The 26,181-nt window shown below is 57.1% G+C and overlaps 1 long non-coding RNA gene across 2 annotated transcripts; it reads right to left on the bottom strand.

Moving 5' to 3' along the window:
* Positions 1 to 385: 385 nt before the first annotated feature.
* LOC309870113 lies at positions 386 to 25,524 on the bottom strand. 2 transcript variants are annotated; one of them, XR_014314495.1, is made up of 6 exons: positions 25,398 to 25,524; positions 25,239 to 25,294; positions 24,062 to 24,173; positions 11,813 to 11,953; positions 1,469 to 1,638; positions 386 to 800 (listed from the first exon to the last, which is right to left on the bottom strand). It is a non-coding gene; the product is annotated as an uncharacterized lncRNA (long non-coding RNA). The 2 variants fall into 2 exon arrangements; XR_014314496.1 differs by lacking the exons at positions 25,239 to 25,294; positions 25,398 to 25,524 and adding an exon at positions 24,660 to 24,903.
* Positions 25,525 to 26,181: the final 657 nt, after the last annotated feature.

Raw genomic sequence — 26,181 nt, 5'->3', positions numbered from 1 at the left:
CCCTGCACAAGGGGGTCTCAGACATAGGCACAACGCAGCCCCGGTCCTTGGGGTAAATTGGGACAGTTTGGGAGGAGTGCAGGGGGCGGGGAGTGGATGAGAAGGTACCCGGAAAAGCCACTCACTGTGAAGAGCCACAGGGGGGCAGTAGTGAGAGCCACCCAGAGGGCCCAGGTTCAAGGCTTAACTCTACCCAGTGCCTTAACCAAGTTCCAAAGCGATCCGAGTCTCAGTTTCCCATCTATAAAATGGGAATAATTCAATATGTTCAAAACACTTAGAAGAGTGTTGGGTGCCTACTCGGAGTTAAGTGCTATCATTATTACAAAGCAAACCATGCACGTGACTTCTTTTTTTTTTTTTTTAAGTTTTTATTTTAATTCCCATTAATTAATATACAGTGTTATATTAGTTTCAGGTGTACAATATAGTGGTTCAACATTTCCATACAACCCTTACCATGCACGTGCTTTCATGGTACAAAACAGGCTGGGGCCATTGGAACAGGAAAGATTCATGGGGGCAAGAGAGTTGAAGAGCTGGGAAGCCTTCTTGGAAGAGGCGCCCAAAAAAGATAAGCTAAGTGGAGGCCAGGAGGAGCTAGGACAAGGTGTGACAAGGCCAGGTACTTCTGGGATTCCCGTGGGCCCCAAACACAAGCCCCGGCGGACCAAGAAGATACAAGTCTGAGGGAGGCTGGGCCCTAGCAGGGGCCGAGGAGCAGACACAAGACTCTCTCGAGTCTCTGAGACCATAGTGCCTCTTGTCATGAAGCTCTGACTGGGGATCCGGAGACGTGGCTGCAGAACAGAGGCCATCCCTGAGCAAGGGAGGAGAAGCTTGGCACAGGACGCCCTGGGATGCAGTGCGAAAGAGCAAGGGGGCTCTGGGAAGCAAGCGGGGGTGGGGGGGTCTGCCCTGTGCCTGGGGAGTGGGAGCCCTTCTGGCCTGGTAGACCGGAACTGGCCCTGGGGGCCTAGGCCCGGATGCCAGCAGGCAGGAGATGGGGGGGTGGTGGGTAGCCAGGAGTGCAGCGGCAGGTGTGAGAGCTGGAGAAATTGATTTATTAGGGACAACCAGAGAAGCTAAATATGTTTGCTGGCTCAGCGATGACTCAGGCATTCCCCAGGGGTCCGCAAAGTGTGAGCATCAAAGAATCACAGAGAGGCCTCCTCCCACCCTGGCTGCCAGCTTTGAGCCCCTGCTTCCCCTCCATGAAAGGCCCACCCCCCACCCCAATGCCCTGAGGGCCTGGCCTTCCAGGGGCAGCAGACACCTCACGTTCCACCCAGCCTGCATGCTCCCCCCACCCTGTCAGACCTCCCCGGGATGGCTGAAGAAGTAAGACACATCTAGGTCAAAGTCCCGGCCTTGCCCCAAATTTCTGTGTGATCTTGGACAAGAGGCCGACCCTCTCTGGGACACACAGTCACCGAACCAATCCCCAGCAACAGCCCTTCCCCCTCACCCCGTCTGGCACTGTCAGTACCGCCCCATCCAGCTTCTTCTAGGCAGCTGTGCGCACGGCCTCCTCTTCCTAAAATCCAACTTCCCTCCAAGAGAAGAGCCAGATTCCACAGAGGCTCCTTGGGGGAGAACATGCTCTTCCGGTACCTGGTTCCAGGCCAGCCCTGGGCTCTGGGAGAAACATGGATGCGTCAGAGGCTGAGGCCAGAGGCCAGGAAGAGAGAGGAGGGACAAATGACCTCCCTGAGGGGCAAAACACTGGGAGCTGCAGGGAGGAAGAGGGGAGAAGGGCCCATAGGTGTTCCTCCCTACACCAGCTAGACAGGTGGGGAGGGGGCAGTGTGCAGGCTGATCACAAGGACAGTGAGCCCATCAACATGTCCCCTCCACAGATGTTAGCTGCCACTCTTAGATTCTTGGTGGGGACTACCTTACAAGGCCGAGAGCAAGGGTACCCTTACAGGTGCCAGGAGCTGCCCATGCCCTCCTTGCAAGACCAGCTAAAGCCCTCCTCCTACAGGAAGTCCTCCCTGACCACCCCAGCCCCTTAAGACTCCAGAGATGTCAGAAAACAGGTGTGCTAGTCCCAAGCCTCCGAAGGAGACCCAGCACCTGCTTTTGTCCTGATCTTAAGTGCTCACAGTTTTGGCTTTTGGCATGCAGTCTTGTGGTTTGGGGCTGCAAATCTCAAGGTGGGTGGGGGAGGAGGGTATCAGCTCAGTTCTGCTGCAGGACTCCAAGGTCCCCAAGCCCTCTCCTCCTCCCCATCTTCAGCTTCTGCCCAGGGACTTCCACCCTCGTCAAGGGGATGCCTGGGCCTGTAAAGCCATCTTTCTCCTTCCTCGTGGGGAAACTGAGGCTCCCGGGGCTTAAGGGACATGACCAAGGGGTGCCCAACGTGGAAGACAGAGGCAGAAGGTACCAACACGTACTGAGCAGGCCTCCTCTCATTTGCTTCTCTCGGTAACCCCCAAGGTAGGCAAGGTCATTCCCATCCAACAGATGAGAATGTGGAGGCTCAGCGAGGTTGTGACCTGCCCAGAGTCACATGGCCCAAAAGTAGCATCTGCTCCACTTGCTCCCACTGAGCTATTGAGGCTAGGAGGACCAGTGATCCAGCAGGGAGTTTGTGGCTGCCCAAGAGGATTAACTCCTTGACCTTAACAGTCCCTTTGATCCTCTGAAGCGAAAGCTTAATTCCCTTCTCTTCCTCCTCCGGATTTTCATTTAATGAATAAGAGCCCAGAGAGGACCCCGCTTTGACCACAAGGAAGTATTTTTTAATAAAATGTCCCCTATTTTAAAAATACTAAAACAAACTCATTATAGAAAAGTTGGATAATGCAATGATCAGGAAGAAAATAACTTAGCTCAATAATTCCTCCCTGTGATCAGTCTAAACATTTCCGATTATTGCCAGCACACCTGCAAGGTTTGTGTGTTACATCTGTGCAAGGCCGCGGCAATTACTAGTCTGTAACATGTGTCTTCCTAACATCACGGGCTTCACATTCCCCCACGTGTAGCAGTCAGGGCAGGCTAGATTATGCCATGTAACAGATAACCCCAAAATGTCAGTGGGTTCACACGCAAGAGTTTACGCCTTGCTTGCACGGTCTGCCCAGTGGGGGGAGGGGGGTGGCCGGGGACCTCTGCTTCTCAGTCACACAGGAACCAGGCTGAAGTAGCCCCATCCCCACCCAGGCTTCCAGGAGCATCACCTGGTTATGACACATCAATTTGGCTCACATTTCACGGGCCAAAGCAAGTCATATAACCACCTAACTTCAAAGGGGATGAGAAGGACCATCCTCCTACCTGCCCTTTGAGAAGAGAGAACAGAAATTCTTTGACTGCAGAACAAGTCCCAACTACAACTAGGATGGCCAACCGTCCCAAGTCCTTGGGGCCAATGGGTTTTCTAGAATACGGGACTGTCAGCTAAAACTGAGGATGTCCTGGGAAACCAGAACACGCTGTTTCCCTTCACTGTTCCACGCCTCCCAGGCTTCACAAACTCGCTTCTCAATGACCATAGACCATCTAGTACTGGAGTCCAAGCTTTTCTCCCCTAATCCCCTACTGTTGGAGACTTACATTGTTTCCAGCTGTGCACATGGTTACGTTGTCTAAAAAGCATCAGGAATAAAACCTTGTCCAATTACTGGCCATTTACAGGCTCGAAACACCTGCTGTCCGTGGGTATTTCAAAAGGGTGGGGTCAGTCTAACTTGTCTTCTGTAACGGAAGCTAGTGCCCCCTTCTGGCTGCTCACCTGGAGCCCGGAGCCCAGAACACTAATTCTTTTTTTTTTTTTTTTTTTAGATTTTTGTTATTTATTTGACAGACAGAGATCACAAGTAGGCAGAAAGGCAGGCAGAGACAGAGAGGAGGAAGCAGGCTCCCCGCTGAGCAGAGAGCCCAATGCAGGGCTTGATCCCAGGACCTTGAGATCCGGACCTAAGCCGAAGGCAGAAGCTTAACCCACTGAGCCACCCAGGCGCTCCAGAACACTAATTCTTGAATCACAGCATCACAATCACCTAGAGGGCTTGTTAAAATGCGAAGAGTTGGGCCCCACCCCCAGAGTCTGAGTCAGTAGCTCTGACATGAGGCCTGAAGCCCAGCATTTGTACGAAGTCCCCAGGTAACATCAATGTCTCTGACCTGGGACCGCACTCTGAGAACCCCTGGCCTGGGGGTTAAATGTCCCTGCTTGGCAGTGGGACAGGGGATTTTGCTCAACTACTCTGCAGCTGTGTAACCAGGGCAAATTACCTAATGGACTGCTCTCAGCCTCAGTTTCCTCCTCTGTGAACGGGGGCCATTGCGGGGACTGAGTTCAGCTAACGTTCGCAGAGCTCTGAAAGGTGCGACACTAGAGTTCGGTTGAAGAGAGTTTGATTCGCTGGGGGATTCAATAACTTCATGTTTCAAAATATTGGTGAATTTGAATGGAATTGCACTTATTAAAGTTTGCATGCCTTGCATGTCTCTGAGTGGGAATAGATTTCTTTCCATGCGATGGTTAAGCACCTGTGTTTCTTTCGGGTGTGAATTGTCTGCTCCTGCCCTTTGCCTGTGTACCTGTGGGGTTCTCCGCCTCATTACAGAGCAAGACAGCAGACGCCATAGCTGTTCTTCTTTGCTACAATGATTTTTCCAAGGCTGCTGCCTGCCTTTCTACAGGGGTCATTTTTCTGGCTAACAGAGTGGACAAATCCATCTGACTTTCCTAGTTTTATTTCTCCGTCAATTTTAAGCCGAGATGGTCTCCCTTCTCCAGAATGTGAAACATATAAAGGAATTGGATTGTGAGCGACGGGAGGAGGATGTCCTCCAGCTCACCTTAAACCCTCTGCTCACCGCACAGGGCATAGGCAGGAACTGGGGGTCTCAGCACTACCTATCCGCCCCCCTGCCTCAGCCCTGCCCCATAGATACACAGGCAGAGTGTCTGTCTCCCCATCCGCAGAGGCCCCCACTGGAGAGGCATGGGGAGTTCAGGATGGGAAGGGGTCCCTGGAAGTCCAAGTGGCCTACCCCACCCCGCCCCCCACCCCGGCCGGAGACAGGAGAAGGAAGGGCGAGAGAACCAGCCCCAGGCGTTAGTAGCCTCAGGTTCAGATTTCTCAGGTGTATGCCCTGTGGGCTTTGCCTTTGCGGGTCTCTATCTTCTCATCCATGAAATGGGAGTGATGAGGGCCACATCAATGGAAATTTTTAAATAGATCAAGAACCTCAGTGCGCTGAGCAGAGTGCTGGGTGCCAGATGCACACTGAATAAAAGAACGTGAGGTTATGCCCCGTCCTACTCCCACGGGCAGGGCGTGGGACCCCAACCTTTTCCTCCCTTCGGACTGAAAATAACCCGCACCGCGGCCCCCAGTCCCCAGCACCTCAAAGCGCAGACCCTCCAGCTGCAGCTCCGCCGGGCAGCCCAGGCTCCCTGGAACCTCTCCCCCTCCTCGCGGACTTGGCGAGGATAGGGCGCGCTTACGTTTGGGGCAGCAGTGCGGGAGGGACTGGACACCCCAGCCTACCTCCTCCACACCGGGCCCCAGCGCCCAGCCAGCTGCAGGCGCTCACCCCGGGCTCCCGCGCCACCGCCACCGGGGGCTCTCAGCTCCCGCGCCACCCGGCCTGCCGCTGGGGCCTGATTTCCATAATAATCAGCCACAGATCTTCCCTGCCAAAGGCCTGGAGGCCCCCCTGCTGTCGCCACCCCCCAATCAGGGAAGCTCCCCCGGGCGGGCGGCGCCCACGCTCCCGACCACCCCCGCCGCCCCGGAGGGAGCCTCATTTTTAAAAGCTTTCCAGAAACCAAGAAACCGAGAAACCGTTGGCGCTGGTGGCAGCTGGGAGACACCCGCGTGAAGAAGGAGGGGGGCTGAGGATGCGGGAGGCACAGAGGCAGAGGCGCGGAGCAGTGGAGACCAGGCTCGAAGAACCCCGGTGGAGAAGGGAAACTGAGGCCGCCAAGGGAGGAGGCGCCTTTCCAGGCCTGCTCTCAGGGTAGCCTCACTGTGACCCTAACAATGGAATATTTTACTCTACAGATGGGGAAACTGAGGCCCGGAGTGGTTTAAGGTCTTCCCACCTGGTGAGGGGCTGGGCAGGGACCCCCTTCCAGAATGGCTGATCCAGAGTTCATGGCCTACCGGCCCTGCCTCCTCCCCCAAGTCTAGACGCCTGGGAGCGAAGTGCATCCTGGAGGGCTGGACCATGGGACAGACTGAGCAGAGCCCGAGGGAGGGAGGCGGAGGTGGGGTCGCAGCACAGGGAGCCGGAGGTCCCCAGTCTTGCAGATCCAGATTGAAAACCGGACTCTACCACCTCCCAACCACCGTGGCCTAACTAAGCCCCCAAGCCAACAACTGTTTTGGGACCACCTGGAACAGAGCATGGTTTTTACATTTTTTTTTTTTAAAGATTTTATTTATTTGACAGAGAGAAATCACAAGTAGGCAGAGAGGCAGGCAGAGAGAGAGAGAGAGGAGGAAGCAGGCTCCCTGCTGAGCAGAGAGCCTGATGCTGGACTCGATCCCAGGACCCTGAGATCATGACCTGAGCCGAAGGCAGCGGCTTAACCACTGAGCCACCCAGGCGCCCCTGGTTTTTACATTTTTGAATATTAAACAAATTGCTTACTAAAATCGTCTCCAAGATGAATATTAAATAAATATATGTATATATCAATATATATTTATAATATTTATAATAAATAAATATTCAAAAATATTCCAAATTCATGTTCAAAATAAATATTCATCATTTGAATATTTAAAAAATCAAAAGAAGAAGAATATTTCCTGACACATGAAAGTTATATGAAATTCAAATCCCAACGCTCATACAGCTTTATTAGAACACAGCCATACTCATTCATTTTTGCTCCTGAATTCAGCTGCCTTTTCTACCACAAGGGCAGGCTTGAGTCTGGTTGACAGAGAGGTATGGCCCCCAAAGCTGGAAAAAATTTCCTACTTAGCTCCTTCCAGAAAATGTTCACCCACCTCTACACTTAGGGGACAAGTGATAAAGTCTCTGAGGTTCCGTTTCCTCATCCGAAAAAGTGGGAACGATATTAAATGAAAATTAAATGAGAAGACCAGCAAAGCACCATGCATGCCATTAGTCCTTTCTACTCCCCCATTGGGAATACCTTTTATTTTCTCCTAGCCCTACTCCTTACTGCCTCCCCCATCCCCAGTCACAGTGCCCTGGATCGATGCTCCTTGAGCTCAGAGTGTCCCTCCCCAGCCCCTAATTCTACGCTTGTTTCATTCCATGCTCACCAAGCTGAGCCCCCAGCTGCCCGGCCAGTCAGTGAGCGAGCCTGCTGGTTCCATGTCCGGTGCCCAGCACAGTCCCAGGCACACAGCAGGTGCTCAGCAAACACTTTCTAGACGGCTGGATGGGTGGGTATCTCGAAGTTTTCTCCTTTCTCCCATCACCTCCGCTCTGACCTTCACCATCACCTGCCGGGTCTCTCTGTCCCCCTGGAGTTCTCTCCACTTTATCTCCTACTCTGCAGACCGGGTGACCTGCCTCTGTCATGCCTCTCCACCCCCTGCTCCTCGCTCCTCTCACAACCCTCTCCGCTCAGGCCATGCTCCTCCTTGCAGTCCTACCGGAAACCCAAACCACTAGCAATCGCCTGAATCCAAGATCAAGCCTCCCTCCAGGCGGGGGCTCATGCTGTTCCCTCTTGCATGGAATTTTCTTTTTTATCTCCAGTCCAGGGGGCCTCTGGCACCCTCTACTGGACCCTCCCAAGACCCGTTCTGACCCTGACTCTATAAAACGTTTCCGGATCTCTCACCCACCTCCACTGCCCCCAGTACACCAAAGCTCTCCTGCACCAGTGGGCCTTCAGAGCGATGCATTACGAATATGCATGAGTGTGAATCCATGAATATGCATTCTCCTGGTGAGCCCTGGAGCCTCCAGAGAACGGAGAGTGTGACTGGTATTTCTGTATCACCAGTCCCAGCAAAGGCACAGCCAGAGAAGGCTCTAAGGACGTGTTTTATAAATGAACCAAGGAAGGAAGGCATCGGTACAGACGGCATCCAGCCCGTTGTCCCTTGCTCAACAACCAGTGGCTCTCCAGTTCTCTATAAGGCCCGGCCTCCATGCCGGGTCTCCAAGTCCCCAAGACCTATATAAAGTGCCTCATTGCCCGGCCTTGTCCCAAGCTGCATCCCCCAGGCCTATCCTCCCTAAAGTGTCCCAGGCTCCAAGCACTGGTGCATGCATTTCCTTCCCCTTTCCCTCCCCCTCTTCATTCACCCCTTTTTGTGCCTATGGGAACCCTGACCATCCTTGGAGAGCTCACAGAGCTCGGGGACCAGGAGCGCCTGAAGTAGGGGGCCAATGACTCTCACGTTGCCCAACCCCACAGCGAAAGACAGTGGCAGGAGGACTTGGGTCCAGGGTGAATGAAGCCCATCAATGTCTGCCACAGACACATCAGTTCACCTCTCCAAGTGAAATGGAGAATAACACCCGCCCCAGCGGGCCACCGGGGAGGTTAGAGACGCTGCTGTCTAAGGTTTCCAGCCACCAGTAGGTGTTTGATAAAAAAGCAGCTATGTCCAGTCCTGCTTGGAGCCCTGCTGCCCAGAGAGGAGGTGCAGGGAGCAGACCTAGACCTCCCCACAACCTGCAGCCCCGACCTCTGTCTTTCTCGTTCTCTCCCTCACCCCGACAGCGCCTGCAGCCAGCGACGGGTGCGGCTGTGGACAGAATGCCAATGAGGCCCTAAGCAAGCCCATCGGAGAAGCCGAGGCTGGAACAAGGCTCCCAATGAAGTCTGGGCTGGACAGGGACAGGGGCAGGCAGGATGGAGGCAGAGACGGGAGAGGGGCAGTGGCTGGGTAAGAGTCCTGGGGGAAGATGAGGCGGCTAGATAGGAGAAGCGCTGGGGTTGCTGCAGGGTGTGGGGTAGGCACTGGGGAGGAGCCAGGCTGGGGCAGGAATCTTTGACTCGAGCAGGAGGGCTGGGTTTAGGATGGAGATGGGGCTGTGGCAGGGATCAGGACAAAATCACCTCCAGTCACCTCTGGGGGCAGGAGAGGACTCTGTGCGAGAGTAAAGGGTGCTCCCAGGCCAGGGGACAGAAAGAGGCGGTTTAAGGAGGAGCTGGGGAGGAAGAAGGAGTACAAGAGGGAAGCCACTGACCTTGGGTCATGGGGACATGACCTGTGCCAACCTCCTCCTTTTGGCAGGTGGCACCAGTGTGGCACAGGGTGGGGGTCGTGCAGACCAAGGAAGCATCCAGACCCCAGAAAAGGGAGCAGTCAGAGTCCAACCAGCCTATCTCCTGACCCACAGAGGACGCAGGAGAGAGGGGAGTGGGAAGGGGTAAGATGGGGCGCAGGGTTTGGGGGCTGACAAACCGGACAGCCCACTGCCACGGAAGGAGAATCGGACCCCAGCCACATACCCTGCTCATTCCACACCCTCCTTGTGTGAAGGCCAAAGCCTCCCCACCCCGGGATGCTTTTATTTCCCCATCCTGAGCCCGAGGCCTCTCAGCCCCAAGTCATCCTGCATGTCCATGTTCAAGGACTCTCAAAGCCCTCAACCACTCCAGCCCTGACTTCCCCCAGCAGCAACCAGTCTCTCTCTCCCTTGCCCTCGGGGCTCAACACGGCCAGTTCCCTTCTGGTGGTCCAAGGTCCAAGGGTGCATGCTGGGGTGCCTACCCCCATCCATGAGCTGAGTCCTCACCAACATCCCCGGGAACCGTCATAGCCTGGTGGTTAAGCTCATGAGCTTGGGACTCTACTGGACCAGGTTTGAGACCCAGGAGCTTCCTTTTCATAGGGTAGGTGCTTCCTAGCCCCGCCCCCACCCCCACCCCCACCCCGCCCCTTCCCATTGCATTGTAGCTCAGGACACACACAGAGCAGAGACCCAACCATGGCCCCCCGGGGCTGAGCTGAGGGGCCCTCCTGTTCCCTGCGGGGCCCCTCAGGTCTGAGAGGAGTCCTAGGTATCTACCCTGCCTGGGCTTCCCAACCCAAACCCGGAGCTGTCCAGCTTGGGAGAAAGGCCCATTGCTCATTCCCCTTGAGTCTCTGCGAGTCGGGCAATCAATCCGTCACCATGGAAACCAGCCCTCCAATCAGAGGCAGGCGCTTCCAAAACGCGCCAGCGCCACCCACCCACCCATTCAGGCCAGGCTGTGCGGGTCTCTCACCTAGGACCGCTCTGTGGGGGATAAGGGGAGACCTGGCATAATCTGCGGGCACCTGCCTGCATCCCGACCATTCTGGGGTCCCAAAGAAAGAACATTTTCTTGGAGGTGGGGAGATAGACCACTCTAGCTGACCTCCTGATTTTTACAAGCTTCACTCCCATACCTGACTCCCCTCAAGGCTCAGAACAGACCTGTTCTGAGCAGGGGATCATTAGCCAGATCTGGCGGGGATCATTAGCCCACTGGGCAGAAGGGGAAGCCGAGGGAAGCCCTGAAGGGCAGCTGGGCATACACCTCCTCCCCGAGCCCCACATCTCCACCACCCCTTCCTTCCAGGCCAGAGGAGTGGGAGCAGGAGAGGGGTGGGCAGAACTCTTGGCCCCATTATGGCCAGAGCCGGCTTTCCCACCAGATCCGCGTCTGCCACACACAGTGTCCATTAGTGCCAGGCCCACCTGGAACCATTAGCCAGGATCTATGGGCCTGCCCACCCACGTCCGGCCACAGCCTCCAGCCCCAGGACCTCCTCCTGCGGTGTCTGCCAGCTTGGACAGAGCCCAGACTCTGAGTCAGAGAGCCCCAAGGCCAACAACCGGCCCGTTGCTAGTGAGCCTGAGCATTCCAGGTCAGTTCTCTGAGCCTCAGTTTCTGTTTGGAGAATGGGAATGATTACCCCTGCGGTAGGGTCAAACCAAGGACATAGAAACCTTAGCACAAGGCGTGGTGTGTGACTCATACTCAGTAAATGGAGAGAGGCCCCTGTCTCCACCCCTGTTGTCCCCTCTCGGTGCCCCAAACCATCCCTTGACGCTGAGCTAAGGCTTCCCAGGGGCCCCCTTGCTAAGAAGAGGAAGGAGGCAAATATTACAATCATTAATAACCAGCCCAGGCAAATGGAAGTTACAGGTGAGATTTGCAGAAGGCAAACACGTGTCCCCCAGATACAGCGAGGAAGAGGCAGGATTTGAACCTGGGTCTGGCTGACTCAGACCTGAGTCCTGCCTGTGGTCACACACACCCTCCTGGCCAGGCCAGCCGCAACCAGAGCCCGTCACCCTGTGCCACTGTTGCCCAGCTCCCCACCGTGCTCACCAGGGCTTAAAAGCTGGCTGCATTCCTGGCACCCAAGGCACCTGCCCCCACATCCTGCCGCGAGGGGTGCTCGCAGAGCTACAAGGGGCAACAAGAAGATGTTGAGATGCAAGGGGGCACCTGAGCTGGTAGCATGATGGGGAGGGTTCTGGAAGGAAGGAAGAGGTTATTTTCCTTCTTCAGGCTGAGGTCCTGACCCCACACAGTCACTCCTGCTGCCCACTGTTTGGGGTTTTCTCCTTTTGCCAGAAATGCCGCTTTACTGTGCCCTGTCTGCTAATGTCCAAGGATGCTGTGCTGAGAGCCCTCTGGCCCAGCGTCCCAGGCTTGGCTCTGCGAGGCCACTGTTTCAGTTTCATTTCCTCCCTCCCAAACCCATTGTTCTCTCTCCTGTCACTTTCACTGAGCACCTACTATGTGCCATACATGGCAGGACACACATCTACTAATGGCCCAACCCCCCTGCTGGATTGTGTCTCTCTTAGAGACCAGGAAGGAGATAGAGGCACAGAGAGGTTAAGCAGATTTCTCAAGGTCACCCACCTGATAAATGCTAGAATCAGGATTTGAACTCAGATCTTCAAGTCTTCAAAGGTCACGATGTCAGCGTGCTCCCTGAAGGAAGGACGTGGGACCTCCTTGATGGCATCTGTCTCTTTTCCCTGCACGCCTTCCTAATGATTCCTGTAGGACAGGATGGAGCAACTTGATTCCGGCTATTATCATATTTCTGCTTCCCTTTTCCCTCTTCCCTCCTCCAGAAAACAAATTGATTCATCAAATTATACCTTTAATCTGTCCTGGGGAAGGGGCAGGATGAGCCTCAGTCCCCCCAAGGAGGAAGCAGGGCTGATAATCAGCCCACCCAGCCATGCACTGGGAATGCTTCCCTATGCTCTACCCTCCCATGATTAAACACTAATTGCCGCCATGCTCTCAAATTGAGGACTTTAATTTCCCGAAACGAAAAGTACATTTCAATCAGTTCCTCTCGGAAACCGTCCCTCCTAAGAGGAGCCAGGACCAGAACACAAGCTCTTGGAGAAGGAAGACAGATGAGCCTACTTCCTGCATACCTGCCACCACCCACCAGCACCTCCACGTCTATCCTTCCCAGGTGCCCCTGAAGGAGGGAGGGGGATCCTGGGGTGGGGGGCCCAAAGTGTTCAAGGAACACCCAAGAGATTCTTAGAATTGTGGGCTCAGAAAAATGAGGCAGGGTCCCTGGCCCCAGGGTCAGAACAAGGATGGCCCAAGAGGGCACAAGGATAGTCGGCCACAGGCAGGGTGGCAGCTGCCCTCCTCCCCTCTCCCCAAGTCCCCCCTAGGTCAGTCTGGTCCTCCATGCTTCATCTCAGCTCAAGAGACTGTGTGGAGGCTGGGTAGGAGCTCAGTAGGAGAAGAGACTGAGAGGTGAGACAGATGGCCTCTCCTTTCTGGGTCTCTGTGTCCTTATCCATCCCAGAGGGAGCTGCAGAAGGGCTCAGTGTCAGGAGCTCAAAGACCCTTTGGTCTGTGCCTCCCAGGACCAGGACTAGGCCAGGTGCAGATTCCCCAGTTCAGACCCTGGAGGTCTAGCTGCTGACAGTTTATTAAGGGCTCTCTAAATGACTCTAGGGCATGACTGGGGGTTGGGAACTGCTAGCTAGCCCAACCCCCTCAGTTACCAGGTATGAAAGCGGGCCCAGAGAAGGTGACTATCTAGCTCAAGGTCAAAGAGTGAGCCAGAGGGCTAGGCCAGATGACCCAACTGCCCTTCCAGTTCAACTATTTCCAGGAAGGAAGTAAAGAGGGAAGGAGGCTCAGGTGCGGCATCCACTGTCAGAAGAGGAAGTGTGACTGAGCCGTGGGAGGCCAAGAGCCCTCAAATTTCCCTTTGGGAACCACATTCCCTCAGCAGTGTTGGTTTTAGACTTAAGCAAGTTACTCCTTTATTCCTGAATGTAGAGGGGCTGGGGATTTGCACACGGTGTCTCTATGGTCCATTCTGGCTCCAGAATCCTCCAGCCAGGTCATGGGGAATCGCCATCGCCATCACCATCATCATCCTGACACACGTTTATTGGGCATTCACTAAGTCAGGCGCTGAGCAAAGCAATCGCCATGGCTTGCTCTTTTCTACTCTCTCAAACATCCTAAGATCTTATCCTCCTTCCCCACCGCACCCTCAGCGCTTCCAGAGGAGCCAAGTGAGGCTCAGGGACAATCAAGCAGAGATAGGGCGCTGGGGACTCGAACTCCACTGTGTGGCACTGGAGGCAACGCTCCAGGACCCTGCGGTGCACGGGAGACCCGGGGGGAGGGGCGCACCCCCCGGCTCAGCAGGCAGCAGCCGGTGCCGCGGGGGGGGGGGGGGGGGGGGGGGGGGGGGGGACGCCTTCACAAAAGCACTGCGAGGCGGCTGCCCACGGCCACCAGCCTGGACACTGCCCCACCGACCTGCAGCGTCAAGCATAGATCCCCTGGGAAGCAGGGGGAGGGCTGCAGGGTCCCCAGCGTTCATGGACCACCTCTCCTCCGAGCTTGCGGAATGGGGGGAAGGGGCGCGAGTGCACTGGGACTGACGGCAGGGGACACCCAATAGGAGACAGGCGGGGCCCCTAAGGAGAGTAGCTCCAGAACATCCAAGGGGGACAGGCTAGTTCGTCACCTGGTCCACTTCCCGTCTTCCCTTGCTTGCGTGCTCTCCACCGGGTTCCCAGCACTAATCCAGAGGCTGGGAAGGGGTGGGGAGCAGGGGAGGGCGGGGACCTAACGGCCCCTAGCGCAGGATTTGGAAGGGGGCAGAGGAGGACATCCAGGACGGCGCGCCCACCCGCTCCCCCGCCCCCGCTCTCCCCGCTCCCCCCCAGCTCCACCGGCTCCACCCGCAGCGGAGGCGGCAGGAGACGGAGCCTCGCCCGCTCCAGCGCCTCCTCCGCCTCCCGCGCCCGCCCCGGCTGGCGCCTCCGTGCTCCGCTGTCCCCCCTCGCTCCCGTCGCGTCTCCGCTGGCTGCCCCCTCCGGGACAGCTCCCCCCTCCCCCACCCCACCCCAAAACGATCCTCTCCCCTTTCCCACTAGTTTTTGGCGGTCGCTGCCCTGCCTCTCCAACCCTGCTGTGCTACCCTAGACGACTGCCTTAACCTCCCTGAGCCTTAGTACTGGCCTCGTGTATAAAATAGATGGAAGTGGGGAAAAAGATCGGAAGAGCCTGGTGATGGAATGGGTTAAAATGGGGGGGGGGTGTCTCTGCACATATTTGCTTTCCTATGCATGTGTTTGCATGTCTCTGCACAGATCCCCTCGTGGAGAATCGAAGTCGCTAGCAAAGCTGTCTGCCTTCCCGGAAGAGAGCCTGTTTCCCGGAGGAAGAGACCAGGAGATGGAGACCTGGTATTGCACGATTGTCTTTTAAATATTGAAATATATGAATGCATTAGCAATTCCAGTGACTAGATTAAATAAAACGCAAACATTTACAAAACTAAACTTTGGGAATACCCGTATCTGGAGGTGTTGGGATTAAATGAGATAATGTGTGTGAAGCAGACAGACAGGCAGGACTCAGGCAACCGCCCCTATTTTGTCACTGCTGGTTTGCTAGTTCTCTCTTGCTGGCTCTCCATCTCTGTCCCCCTCCTTGCCTCCCCCACCTTCTCCCAGCCTCTTCTCTGCTCCTTGCCTCTTCGGTCTCCCTCCCCCCTCTTCTGCTCCCCGCAGCCCCTCCCGGAGCTGGAGACAAGCACCTTGCCGCCCACTCCAGCCCATCTCCAGGGAGGGAGGTGAGGAAGTGTGGTGGTAGAGCTGGGCTGTGGTGTAGCCCCGGGAAGGAAGAGGGGCCGCTGGGCTGCCGGTCTGCCCACAGGATTCCCCTTGGCTAGGGATGCCCAGCCCGACTTCAGGGATAGCCCCCTCTTGGAGCTTGGCGTGGTGGCGGGGTCCCTATTTAACCTTGATGGTTCATGAAAGGGCGGGAGGGGGGAAGTCAAAACAGCAGGCATAGCCCGCAGGGGACTGCTAGAATGCCCCGTGCACTCCCTTCCAAGACATAAAGCCCCAGCTACACACACAGCCTGTCACAACATTGGGAGGACCCATCACAGGGCACACTGCAGAGCGCCACTCCCCCCCCCCCCACTGCCCTCCCTCTTCTCATTGACAGGCTCCTCCCCGCCTCTCCTCCCTGGCTTCTTCCGGCTCTCCCCGTCCTGATCTAGGCAAGAATGAACCAAGCTGGCAAAAAGTAATCCATCCTGGAGCCCAGTCTCGGATGGGGCATTATGGCCTCAATGCAGGGCACGGGGTGGGGCTGGCTTTCCAGAATCCAGGCAACAGCATCTCCAGGGCTCTGGGCCACAGGACAGGGACCACCCTGGCATCCCCAGAAAACCAGGGCAATGGGGTGAGGCTGGCCTGGAACCCAGGGCCTCGATCTTGGGACCCCCTAGAAAGACCCTCCTCACTCCCTCCAGGCCACCACCCACAGTGCAGGTCTCAAGGGACCTGATGCTGTGCTAAATCTTCTTTCCCAGTGGACAGCTCCCCAGCCTGTCTCTGTTTATCTCTCTCTCACATCATTGGTGACTCCCACAGCCTTGAGGATCAAATTAAACGATTCCACTTAGGGTTCAAGGCCCATCAGACCCAGCACCATTGGGCTCCCTTGCATCATCAGCGGTACTGTCTATCAGGTCCCTATGCCAACCAGCTTATTCCTGCTTTCTGGAATGTGCTATGCGCTTTCTCTGCCTGAGATGTGCCTCCTGTCCTTCAAGGCACAGCCTCCTACCTTGGGGAGGTCTTCCAGAAGGTGCAAGCCCACCATCACACCCCCATTTGGGAAGCTGATGGTGCTCAACTTCACCTGTGGGAGGAACCCCGTACAGTCTGCAACCATGGGTCTGTCCTGAGCTGGGGGCGTAGAGGCCGGGGTCTGACCCAGCTCGGAGGCTCCAGGAGCACAGGGACACGGTGACTGCAGTAGGATCTGAGGAATGACGGGCAACTGGGTCTGCCCAAACTTTGGCCAAGCAGGGTCCCGGCCGTACTCGGTGCCATCAGTGCCCAACTGAGAAACAGCCCCCTTGCCTTTACCTCCAGCCTTTACCAGAGACTGGCAAGGCCCATGGGATGGGTCCCTTTAATAGGTGAAAGAACTGAGGCTCAGAGAGGTAAAGAGACTTGTCCAAGATCACACAGGCCACCATTCCTGAGCTTCCAGATCACCTGCCTTGCGGCTGCAGTCAGCTCCCAAGCCAGTTCCACGGTCCTTGGACCCTGATAACAACCCTGCCCTGAATCAGTCCCCCTGGCTCAGGGGATCTCTCCTCCCTGTCTCCTGTGAATTCTTCTGATCACCCTGTGTATGCAATCCAGGCCCCAGCCCCACAGCCCTACCCTCCTCTCACTAACAAGCCTGCTGCTTTCGCCTCCTTGATGTTCCCCAAGCTCACCCCTGAGCCATTTCATGTGCTGGTCCCTCTGCCTGGGACACCCTTCCTAAAGCTCTTTGCCTGGCTGGTCCATCAGTCCCTCTGCCCCACAGCCTCTTAGGGAAGCCTTCCTTGAGCTCCCATTCTGAGTCCAGCTTGCTCGCAGGTCCCTCACGAGGCCCTGGCGCTCCCTGCACACAATCATCTGATTGTTTATTTCATGTCAGGTGTTGCTGTTGGATCACAAGCTCAGGAATGCCAGGCAAACAGCACATGTTTGTCTCCAGCACAGCTATGGCTGTGGAACCCCAGCATCGGACACCGTGCCTGGGCATAGCCATCCTCGGTCAAAACTTGCTGAATGAATGAACAAATCTATGGAATTTGCAGATGGACATGTGGGTTGGGCCAGATCACATAAGGCTTTAAGTGTTGGACTAAGAAGGTGAGAAGGGCATGGGGGATCTCTTTCTACCTTCCTTTCCCTCACCAGACACCTGACTTGCTTATGTCCCCCCCCCCCCACCATACACACACACACACTGGGAGCAGAATCAACATGTTTCTCAGTAACTGTAAGGTTCCCAGCCATTCTGGCCCTCCCCAAACACACACAGACACACACGGAACCTGGAGGGCCTAGGAGAAGGACATGGGGACTGTGTCAGGAAGTGTGGGTCACCACAAAGCCAGAGCCCTGGATCAGGCTCTTCTTTGCCTCAGGCAGCCCTTAGGGCCATGTTGCTAGCTGCTAGCCTGTCCCCTCCCTTACCCATAGAGCTCTGGGGAGGGCTGATGTCAGCACAGCCAGAGGCGATCTGCAAGGTCTGTCTGGTCACCAGGTCAGCATCAGAAGAGAAACACTGGGACCTCCAAGGGGCCTGGCATTCTCTGGCACATTCCCAACAAGCCTGGGACAGCCAGGCCTCCCCCCAGGCAGAGCTGAACGGCCCCCTAAAGGTGTGGGCTCCGCCTTTAGAGTTTTCAACCCAGGTCCTCTTAGCTCTTGCCTCTCTTCCTCCAGGGGAATGGGGGTCTGGAGGTGTGACTGGCAAACTGGGACACTCACAGATATGTGGAAACAGAAGAGATAAGACAGAGGGATGGAGGGCTGGGGCCTGCAGTTTGGGCAAGCCCCATAGTCTCTCTGGGCCTCAGTTTACTCATATGCTGAAAGAGGTGATCCAAATACAAAACGATGAATCTTTAATTCCACTTTTGTGAGATGCCCAGCATTGGCAAATTCAGGGAGACAGAAAGTAGAAGGGAGTTCCTGGGGCTGATTTGGGGTCGGGGGAGAAGGGAATGGGGAGTTGCTGTCTAGTGGGCAGAGTTTCTCTTTGGAAGATGAGAAAGTTCTGGAGTTGGCCAGTGGTGATGGTTGTACAACAGTGTGAATGTGCTTAGAGCTTAAAACCGGTTAAAGATGGTGCATTTCATGTTGTTACCGCAGTTAAAAACTACACACACACACACACACACACCCCAAGTGGCCGGGCTCTACCCAGCAAGGCTAGCTGGGGTTCATACCAGGGAAGGTGGGGTGCAGGAGGAGCCCCAGGCCCCAGAGATGAGCCAGGGGGACCCTGGGGGCTCTCCGGCCAACCTCATCGCCCAGCCCGTCGCCTGGCCTGCCCCTCTATCTGCAGTTCGCGAAATCTATTCCTTAGGATGTCCCAGCGTAGACCACCAGATCCACTCCAGACCCCAGTAGGCTCAGACACCCCTACAGTCCAATAACCTGGGCTAGGGAAGGGAAACCCGCCCCGATCCTCTCCTGCCCACACTTAAACCCAGCCCGGCACCTGGGGACTGTTCTGGAAACAGGCACTGCCTGGAGCCGAATCCTGTCCAGACAGGGCCCCCACTGTAGGCAAACGCCTCCCCTCCTTCCCTTCTCCACTGAGACCAACCCAAGAATATCCTCCCAGCGAAGAAAGAGGCAGAGGACACTCCGGGAAAAAGCCAACTATCCCTGTGAGAAGCTGCTATTAACCTCCTGGGAGGCTGGAGAGGAGAAATAGCAGGGAGTGGGGCGCTTTCCTGGCCTCCCCTGCCGTGATGGAGAGCCGGAAGGCGGCTGTCAGGTGGCAAGTGGGCGGTGAGGCGCTTGGAGTCCAATGATTTCTGCCACAAATCCCCATCACCGTCTGGCGGCTGCCACAGAGGGAGCACCTGCTGGGTGCTCGGGGGCCTCTGTGGACACGGCAACCCTCAGGAGGCCGGGGCCATGGGCACTAGCCCCATTGTACAGAAGAGAAAGGTGAGGCCCCGGGCAAACGTAGGCAGATCCACAAAGGTCCCACAGCTGAGAGATGCCTGCCGCCCAGACCAATTCTGTCTGAAGCTGACGTCTGAGAGACATCAAGACAGGTGGAGGGAGAGCGTGAACAAGAGGGATGAAGAGGAAGGAGACCTGCTCACTGTCCTCACCAGTGGCCACAGGGCCATGATGGCAACGGGAGTTCGGGGCTGAGTGGGTCCAAAGGGAGGCAGAGATGGAGGGCGGGAGTGAGCCTGCCTCTCAGGGTTCTGGCTGCCACAGGGGGGCCCCCTAGCAGCTGGAGGAGGCTCAGCCTCTTCCCCCCTCACTACATGGCACTGTGGCCAGTGGCCGTGGCCCTCGCCCTCTCTCCCTGCCCATCCCGGGCCCAGCTTCAGAGCCAGGGAGCGCTGGCCACAGTTGGGCAGCTCCCACACTTCCTGCCCAGCTCAGGGCTGAGTCCACAGTGCCCACCAGCTGGGCCTAGGGTTGGGGAGCAAGTCTGAGGGACCAGGGTCTTGGTCCTGGCTCTGTCACGGTGTGGCCTCAGGTGAATCACTTTCCCTCTCTGGGCTACGTTTCCAAGATGGTTGAACATTTCCCAGATGGTTCTATTTCTGGGGTTGTCATGCTCTCTGACAATAGTACTGGCTCAGAGAAAGCTCTTTGGAACCATCTGGAGAGCACTGATTCTGGAGTCCAAAGAGCTGGAGGGGTCAAATCCTGGCTCCCAGCCATTCATTAAGTATCTTCTGGACTCACACACGGTTCTGGAAAGCCAGAAATATGGGCTTGTTTGATGGCCGGTCACCCCTGACAATTCTGAAACCCTCGGTTTTCTGATCTGTAAAATGTGTCAATGAGGACAGCGCCCCCTCACGGGGGAGGAAGAAGAAGCACAAATGAGACCATTTAAGAGAACTCGCCCCACAGACAGATCACTGACAGGATCCCCTTCTTGCGGGCGCTCTGTGGTCAAAACCACTTACAGCTTGCGTTGCCTTCATGGGAGCTCTGAGATAATCGGTCACAAAGATGGTGTTCTATCTGTGTTACGTGGATCCTCCCCCAGCCTCCTGCCCTCAGCCCTACCACACCGTGCAGGATGTGGGCTTGGGTCCGTGGAGGCTGACAGGTGGCACAGAGCAGATCAGGTGATGCAGTTCCATCTCCTGCTCCCAAACCTCCCATGGCTCCCGATGTCCTCCAAGGGAACTCAACTTCTCCTGGGCTTTCGGGCCCTTGGGATCAGAACCCCTCCCTTTGTCCATCTTCCTCTCCCATCTTCCTTGGTCCTCCCCTCAAGCAGGGCCTGCCTCCCTACCCCCACGCCCCCTTCACTCCCCACCTCACCCCTCCCGCCCTGCACTTCCTCAGAGCAAGCCCGCCATAACCCCCTGGCTTACTCAGGCTGTTTCTCCTGCCCAAAAGCCTGGCCCACCTCCTTGTAGGAGCTGGGGAGAGGAAGGGTTGCCCTGAGCAGAGGTTCCAAATGCGATGAGAAAGGCAGCCCCTCCCTTCGTGGTGCCAGCGCAGCCCAGTCCTGGCAGCACACCGTGGAGTGTGGCTGTCCCTCCCTGTTCCTCCCCTCCCGGGCCCCCAGATCCCACAGCTGCCCCTGGGTTTTTTCCACCCTGCTCCTCCGGAAATCCACTCAAATTTCTCCGGGGCCCAGGGAGCCGCTGGGCTTCACTGTTGATTTTTCACAAGTGATTATTGGCGGCAGAATTTGTCACCTGCACAATGAAAGGAAAATGAACCTTTCATCAGAGCCGGCCTGCGGAGGCTTCAAGAGCTGGGGAAGCTAGGTGTGGGGAGGGGAGGTGAGAGGGGAGGCATTCATCCGGCGGCTCCGTGCCAGGCCTGGGCAGACAGATCCATTTCAAGCCCCTCCATCCCGTTAGAGCAGGGAGAAACTGAGGCACAGACAGCTGGAGAGAGGACTCCCACAGCAGCTAAGGGACAGTCCTGGGCAGAGAACTCAGCCCGGTCCATCAGCTCCCTGTGAATGCCAGTAAGGTGGGTCTCTTGGAGTTAGAGTCACAGAAGCTCAAAGAAATACGGCAGATAATCCACTTCACAGACAGAGAGACCGAGGCCCACCATGGGGCAGTGACTGGCCAAGGGCACACAGCAAGGTGTCACAAGGTGAGACTAGATCTCAAGGCTCCCGCCCTCAGGCCAGCCCCCTCCCTCTGTCCAGGAATCCTCAGGCATGAGGGAGGCCCAGCCCAAAGGTCTGGAACACACATTCCCCTCCCTACCTCCCCCTCCCCTTTTCCCCCCACAAAACCGGGGGCTCTGAGATCCCACCCCCTGGATACTTGTGGGACCACTTGAGCCTCAGTTTTCCTCAGGGGAATGGGATTCCCACCTGCCCACCTTTCGGTCTGCTGTGACAACTCGCTGTCCAGGGCCTGGCACAGAGGACGTGAGCCTCCAAGCCCCGGCAGGCTGCCTCCAGCCTGCGGTTTCTGTCCATCTCGCAGCCCCCATGGCTCTGGGCCCATGATTTTTCCGCCTCTTCCCCCCCCCCACAGTGGCCAATGTCCCCCTGCTGCTAAGCCACCTGCCCCCTCCCCAGTGCTCCTGCTAACTCCAGCTGCCAGCCAGGGAGGGAGGGAGCTTCTCTTCCAGGGAACCCCAATCTGTGCCGCTCCCCCAAACCTCCAAGCCCCACCCTCTGCTGCCCCCCCAGATCTCCTCAATCCCCCTCCCCCAGCTCTTTCGGGCCTTCGCCTCCTCCCTCAAGCCAGTCAACCAGAGGGTGGGCAGAGCTGTGCAGGGGAAGGGGCAAGCACCGGGAGTACCTGCCGTGGGGACGGGCCAGGCTCTGAGAACCACACGGAGCTCCCACCCCCACTGCATGGCCGCCCAGCCACCAGGCCCCATGGCTGTCTCCTAGACTGAGTGACAGGCATCTTCCTGCACTGGGCCGGCTGCAGCCGCCACCGCCACCACCACCACCACCACCACCACCACAAGACACACGCGCACAAACCCAGCAGACACCTCGCACACTCGTGCCAATCTACACACCCTCGCACGCACACGTCCATCACTCCCCCTGGAGTGCTACAGCCGCCACAGAAGCTCCTGGCACTGTTGGCTCTCCAGGACCCAGGAGGGACAGTGTCAGGAGAAGACAGACAGACTGGCTCAGGGTGCCTTCTGTCACAGCCCAGTAAACTCTGCCTCCGCCTTTCCCCAGCCGGCTGCCTTTCTCTCCTGCTCCTCAAGCTGGTGCCTGGTGGGGGGGGGGGTATGGGGGGGTGCGGGGGAGTGTAGCAGGGGAGGAGGACAGGGAGACCCTGGTCACATTCACATCACCACCCCCACCGCACCCCTGGAAATCTCCCCAGGCCCTCGCATTCAGGGGAGGCCCCAACTCCTTAGCATGGCCTTCGAGGGGCCTCCTGAGCCAAACCCTGCTGCCCACCTCCTGGGAGCTCACCCAGCCCAGCCGCTCTAAGAGCAGGCCCCCCACACCTCCCTCCTGCTCCCCTCTTCTCCCCAGCAAAGCAGCAGGGGTTTAGGGGCAAGCCTGAGTGGCAGTCCCAGGGCTACCACTCCTGAGCTCTGACTCAACCTCTCGGATCTCTGTGTTCCCATCTATAAGGTGAGACCATCATGGTACCTGCCTCCCTGGGCTGTGGGATTTGTTCATGTGAGACCCTTAGACCCTTAGGCATCTAGCACCTAGTAAGCACTCGGTGTGAGCCACCATCACCTCCCCTAGCCCCCACCCCTTACCCTCTGCCAGGAGCCCCTCTCCCTGCCCCCTTATGGGGGTTGAACTGGCCTGTTACCCGTCCACACTGCCTCCCAGCTCCACCAGACTGTGAAGCGCAGCCTAGCCATCCCCGATCTTTGCACCCTCTTTGTCTGTCACTGTGCAGTTTTCCCTGCCAGGAAACCCGCTCTGCTCTTCCCTCTCCATCACCATCACTAGCCACCTCCTCCGGGAAGCCCTCCCAAGATGCTCTTTGTGGTGGCCCTGGGTGGTGCGCAGGCTGGGGACCCAGGATGATCTGGGTTTGCTCCCTGACTGTGTGAACTTGGACAAGTTGCTCCACCTCCCTGAGCTCAGTTCCTCATGTGGAAAATGGATCAATAAATGCCAAAGTCCCCGGCACACAGCAGGTACGTAGACAAACCCTGAGGTACACACCTCTTCCCCCATGAAGGGCCCCCCAGTCCCTCCTTGACTCCTGGACTTGGCTGTGGCTCGCCTGTGGCATGGAGCTGCCCACCTGCCCCCTTGACCCTGCACTGCCCCTGGTGCAGCGCTGAGCATTTCACATCTAGAACCCTCTACAGGCAAACACGACAGCCCATCCTTCCTGGGGTTACTGTGGGACCCTGTTTCTATTCAGGAAAGGTCTCAGGCCTGTGCGTGAGGTGGGCACTTGCCAGGGCTCCCATGCCAGGCCGCTGGGCCCCCCATGCAGGGTCAGGACCGAGGGCTGGCAGGGGTGGGAGTGGGGAGACTGACCAGGCTGCACCTGGGGGCAGGGGCCGGGGGGCACCATCCTGGCCAGGGCACCCCCTCAGGCCCTCAGAGACCCCGGCAGCTGCTCTGTCCCCGCCCCTCTCCACCTCCCACCTTCCTCCTCTTATTTCTCTCTGGAATCGCTTCTCCAAAAGTTCATTTTGAAAGAAATCGATTTCCAAGCTGCTTGGAGATGCAATTTGATTTTTCATCTGGAAGAAATGATGGTTAAGGAAAAGTTTGGAGACTTAATCACCGTGGAAGGCCATGGAAATAAAGAATTCCTCTGCCCTTGGCCAGAGACCACAGGGCCCATGGATAGCTCTCCCTGCGACAGTGGAAAACATGTGTGTCTAGGAAGGCGTGGGCACGGCCCCACGTGTGCACACAGCATGCGCACATGCTAGGCATGTGCACACGTGTGTGCACACTGCCCACATACACACAGCCCCCACTCGGTGAACAGCCCGCACCCACCCCTCAGGGGGCCTTAGCCACCTCTCTGCAGCCCCCTCAGCTGTGCAGGCCAGCGGTGGGTACAGTCAAACTCCCTCTATACCCCCGGGTCTCTCTGCCTCTACCCACCCCAAACCCTCCGGCATGCTGCTCTGGGACCAATCTCACCTTCATTGTTTCTGGAAGGGGCTGACTTCCCCGCTTATTGCAAAGGTACAGACGTTCACCGTCAGAGAGCTCGGCATCATTCCGCAGCCTTCATGGGCTTCCGATCGCCTGGCTGGACGAAGATCACAACCCAAACCATGGACACAACAACCTCACCTCCGGCCGCTGGAGCCCAGCTGTGCTCGGTATCCATCTGCCCCCATGGCCCCCGACAAACCAGGCAGCTCCTGGGCCTGAGCCTGGGCCGGCACCCACCATGTCATCAGGGAACACACAGAGTCCAGAGAGGCGGAGGGGCTCACCCAGTGCTGCACAGCTGGTAGGTGGCCATAGACAGGCACGTACACATGCACATATGCAGGTACACACGCTAGTCACCAGGCCTCCGACCTACCAACATCCATTCTTTTGCATCTGGAAGATTCCTCTTTGAAGATAACAGATTTCCTCGGAAAAGGCATGATGTCTGATACTCTAAGGCAGAGAACCTCCAAATTCCTTGAATCTGGGGCCAGAAAAAGCTCTAAACCAACGTCTCTATTATTCGAAGCCCCTTTATGACATTCTTGCCTGGGGTTATTGGGCCTAGAGAGCTTACCTGCCATCTCCCATCTCCTCTGAAGGTCACAGCAGTGTGATGGCCTAGAAAAGGCTAAGCCCTACCATCGCAGAGGCCAGGGTCCAGATCCCAGCCCCGCCACGTAGCTGTCCTGGGATTGGCCATGGGCTAATATACTTCCTGGGGACTTGGATCCTTAGGGTAGAACCAAGGCCAGCGAAGGGCTACGCCCTCGTGCGGGCAGGGGACCAGCCAGCGGGAGGACGGACGGCCCTGCCACGGACTGCCCAGCAGGGGAGAGCAGCAGAGAGGTGCCCATGCACGAGGCACAGCCCTGGGGACCAACCAGGCCCTCGGCCCAGATTCCCAGCTCCTGCCCCAGTTTGGCAGACCGGCCTACTTCTGCTCAAGGATACCGGGAGGTTCTGGAGAAGCTCCCTAGGGACCCTGCCCATCTCCACCTCCGGCCTCAACCCGGTCCGAGACCCACACGCCTGACTCCCCGCTTTGCACAGGGTAAGCCCGGTCAGGGGAGACCCCTTCACGGACCTTCCTCCCTCCCAGGTACATCGGATCCCCTGGTCCCCTCCCCCTCTCCCTCATCCACCAGAGAATTACCTGGCATTTGTGCCCGGGAGTGGGGGTGAAGGGTTGTCACCAACGCTTGTGAGGCTCTGCATGGGAACACGTGTGAACCCATGCTGGGCTTACATCCCCCTCTCACCACTACCGACTTCTGCTAGCGGCTTTCTCCAGCCCGGAACATTCCAGACTCACCACCTTCAGGGTGTGATTATGCCCACAGAAGTTAAGGCTCAGCTTTTGAGTTTCTAAATAAAAGTCTGAAGCGTGTGTCTGCGCGCAGCCCAGAGAGGAAGGAGATGCTCGCCCAGTCGGTGGGCACAGAGGAAGCCCGCGCGTCCTGAGACACCAGATCGGGTGGGGGAGGACAGGCAGTTGAGAGTTAAGTAGCCATGGGCTCCTGCCCCTGAGGGACACCCCTGTGGGTTCTGGGACTCTGGGGGTTCCCCTAGCTCTGCCCCCCAGGGGCAGCAGCCAGCAGTCAAAAACACCCCTGGTGGAAGGACACAGCACCCAGAGGGCATGGCAGCGCACACCCGCCCCATCCCTGCCAGGGGCTGCTGTCCCATTGTCCCCGCCAGAGCCCCGCAGCCCAGACACACCCCAGGAGAGCAGGCGAAACCAGCACAATCCCTTGTCTAGAAGGGACCAAGCAGCAGAAGCACAGAAAAAGCGGGAACGGAGTGGAGGCAGGAAATAAGAAGACGTTTAGTTCCTGTAAACGTCATGTGAAGTCGTGGACTGAAGAAGTTTGCTTCCAGGAAGGTGACCTCAGCGGGGGCTGAGGGGAGCGTGGACACCCTGGGCCCAGCAGCTGAGTGAGTGAATGCCCACAACCCACCCAGCATGGGCTGGGGAGCATCCTGAGGCCAGCCCAGGTCACGGGAGGGGCTGCAGGGGCTGGGCGGTCCCTCCCCTCCCCCGCTCTCCTCTCCCTTCTCACCACCGGCCAGCCCCTCTGGGGATGGCATGCCCCAAG

This window comes from Mustela nivalis (assembly GCF_964662115.1).
Source record: "Mustela nivalis genome assembly, chromosome: 7".
Lineage (NCBI taxonomy): Eukaryota > Metazoa > Chordata > Mammalia > Carnivora > Mustelidae > Mustela > Mustela nivalis.
The sequence above is the reverse complement of the archived record's forward strand: the minus strand, read 5'-3'. Positions and strand labels throughout refer to the sequence as shown.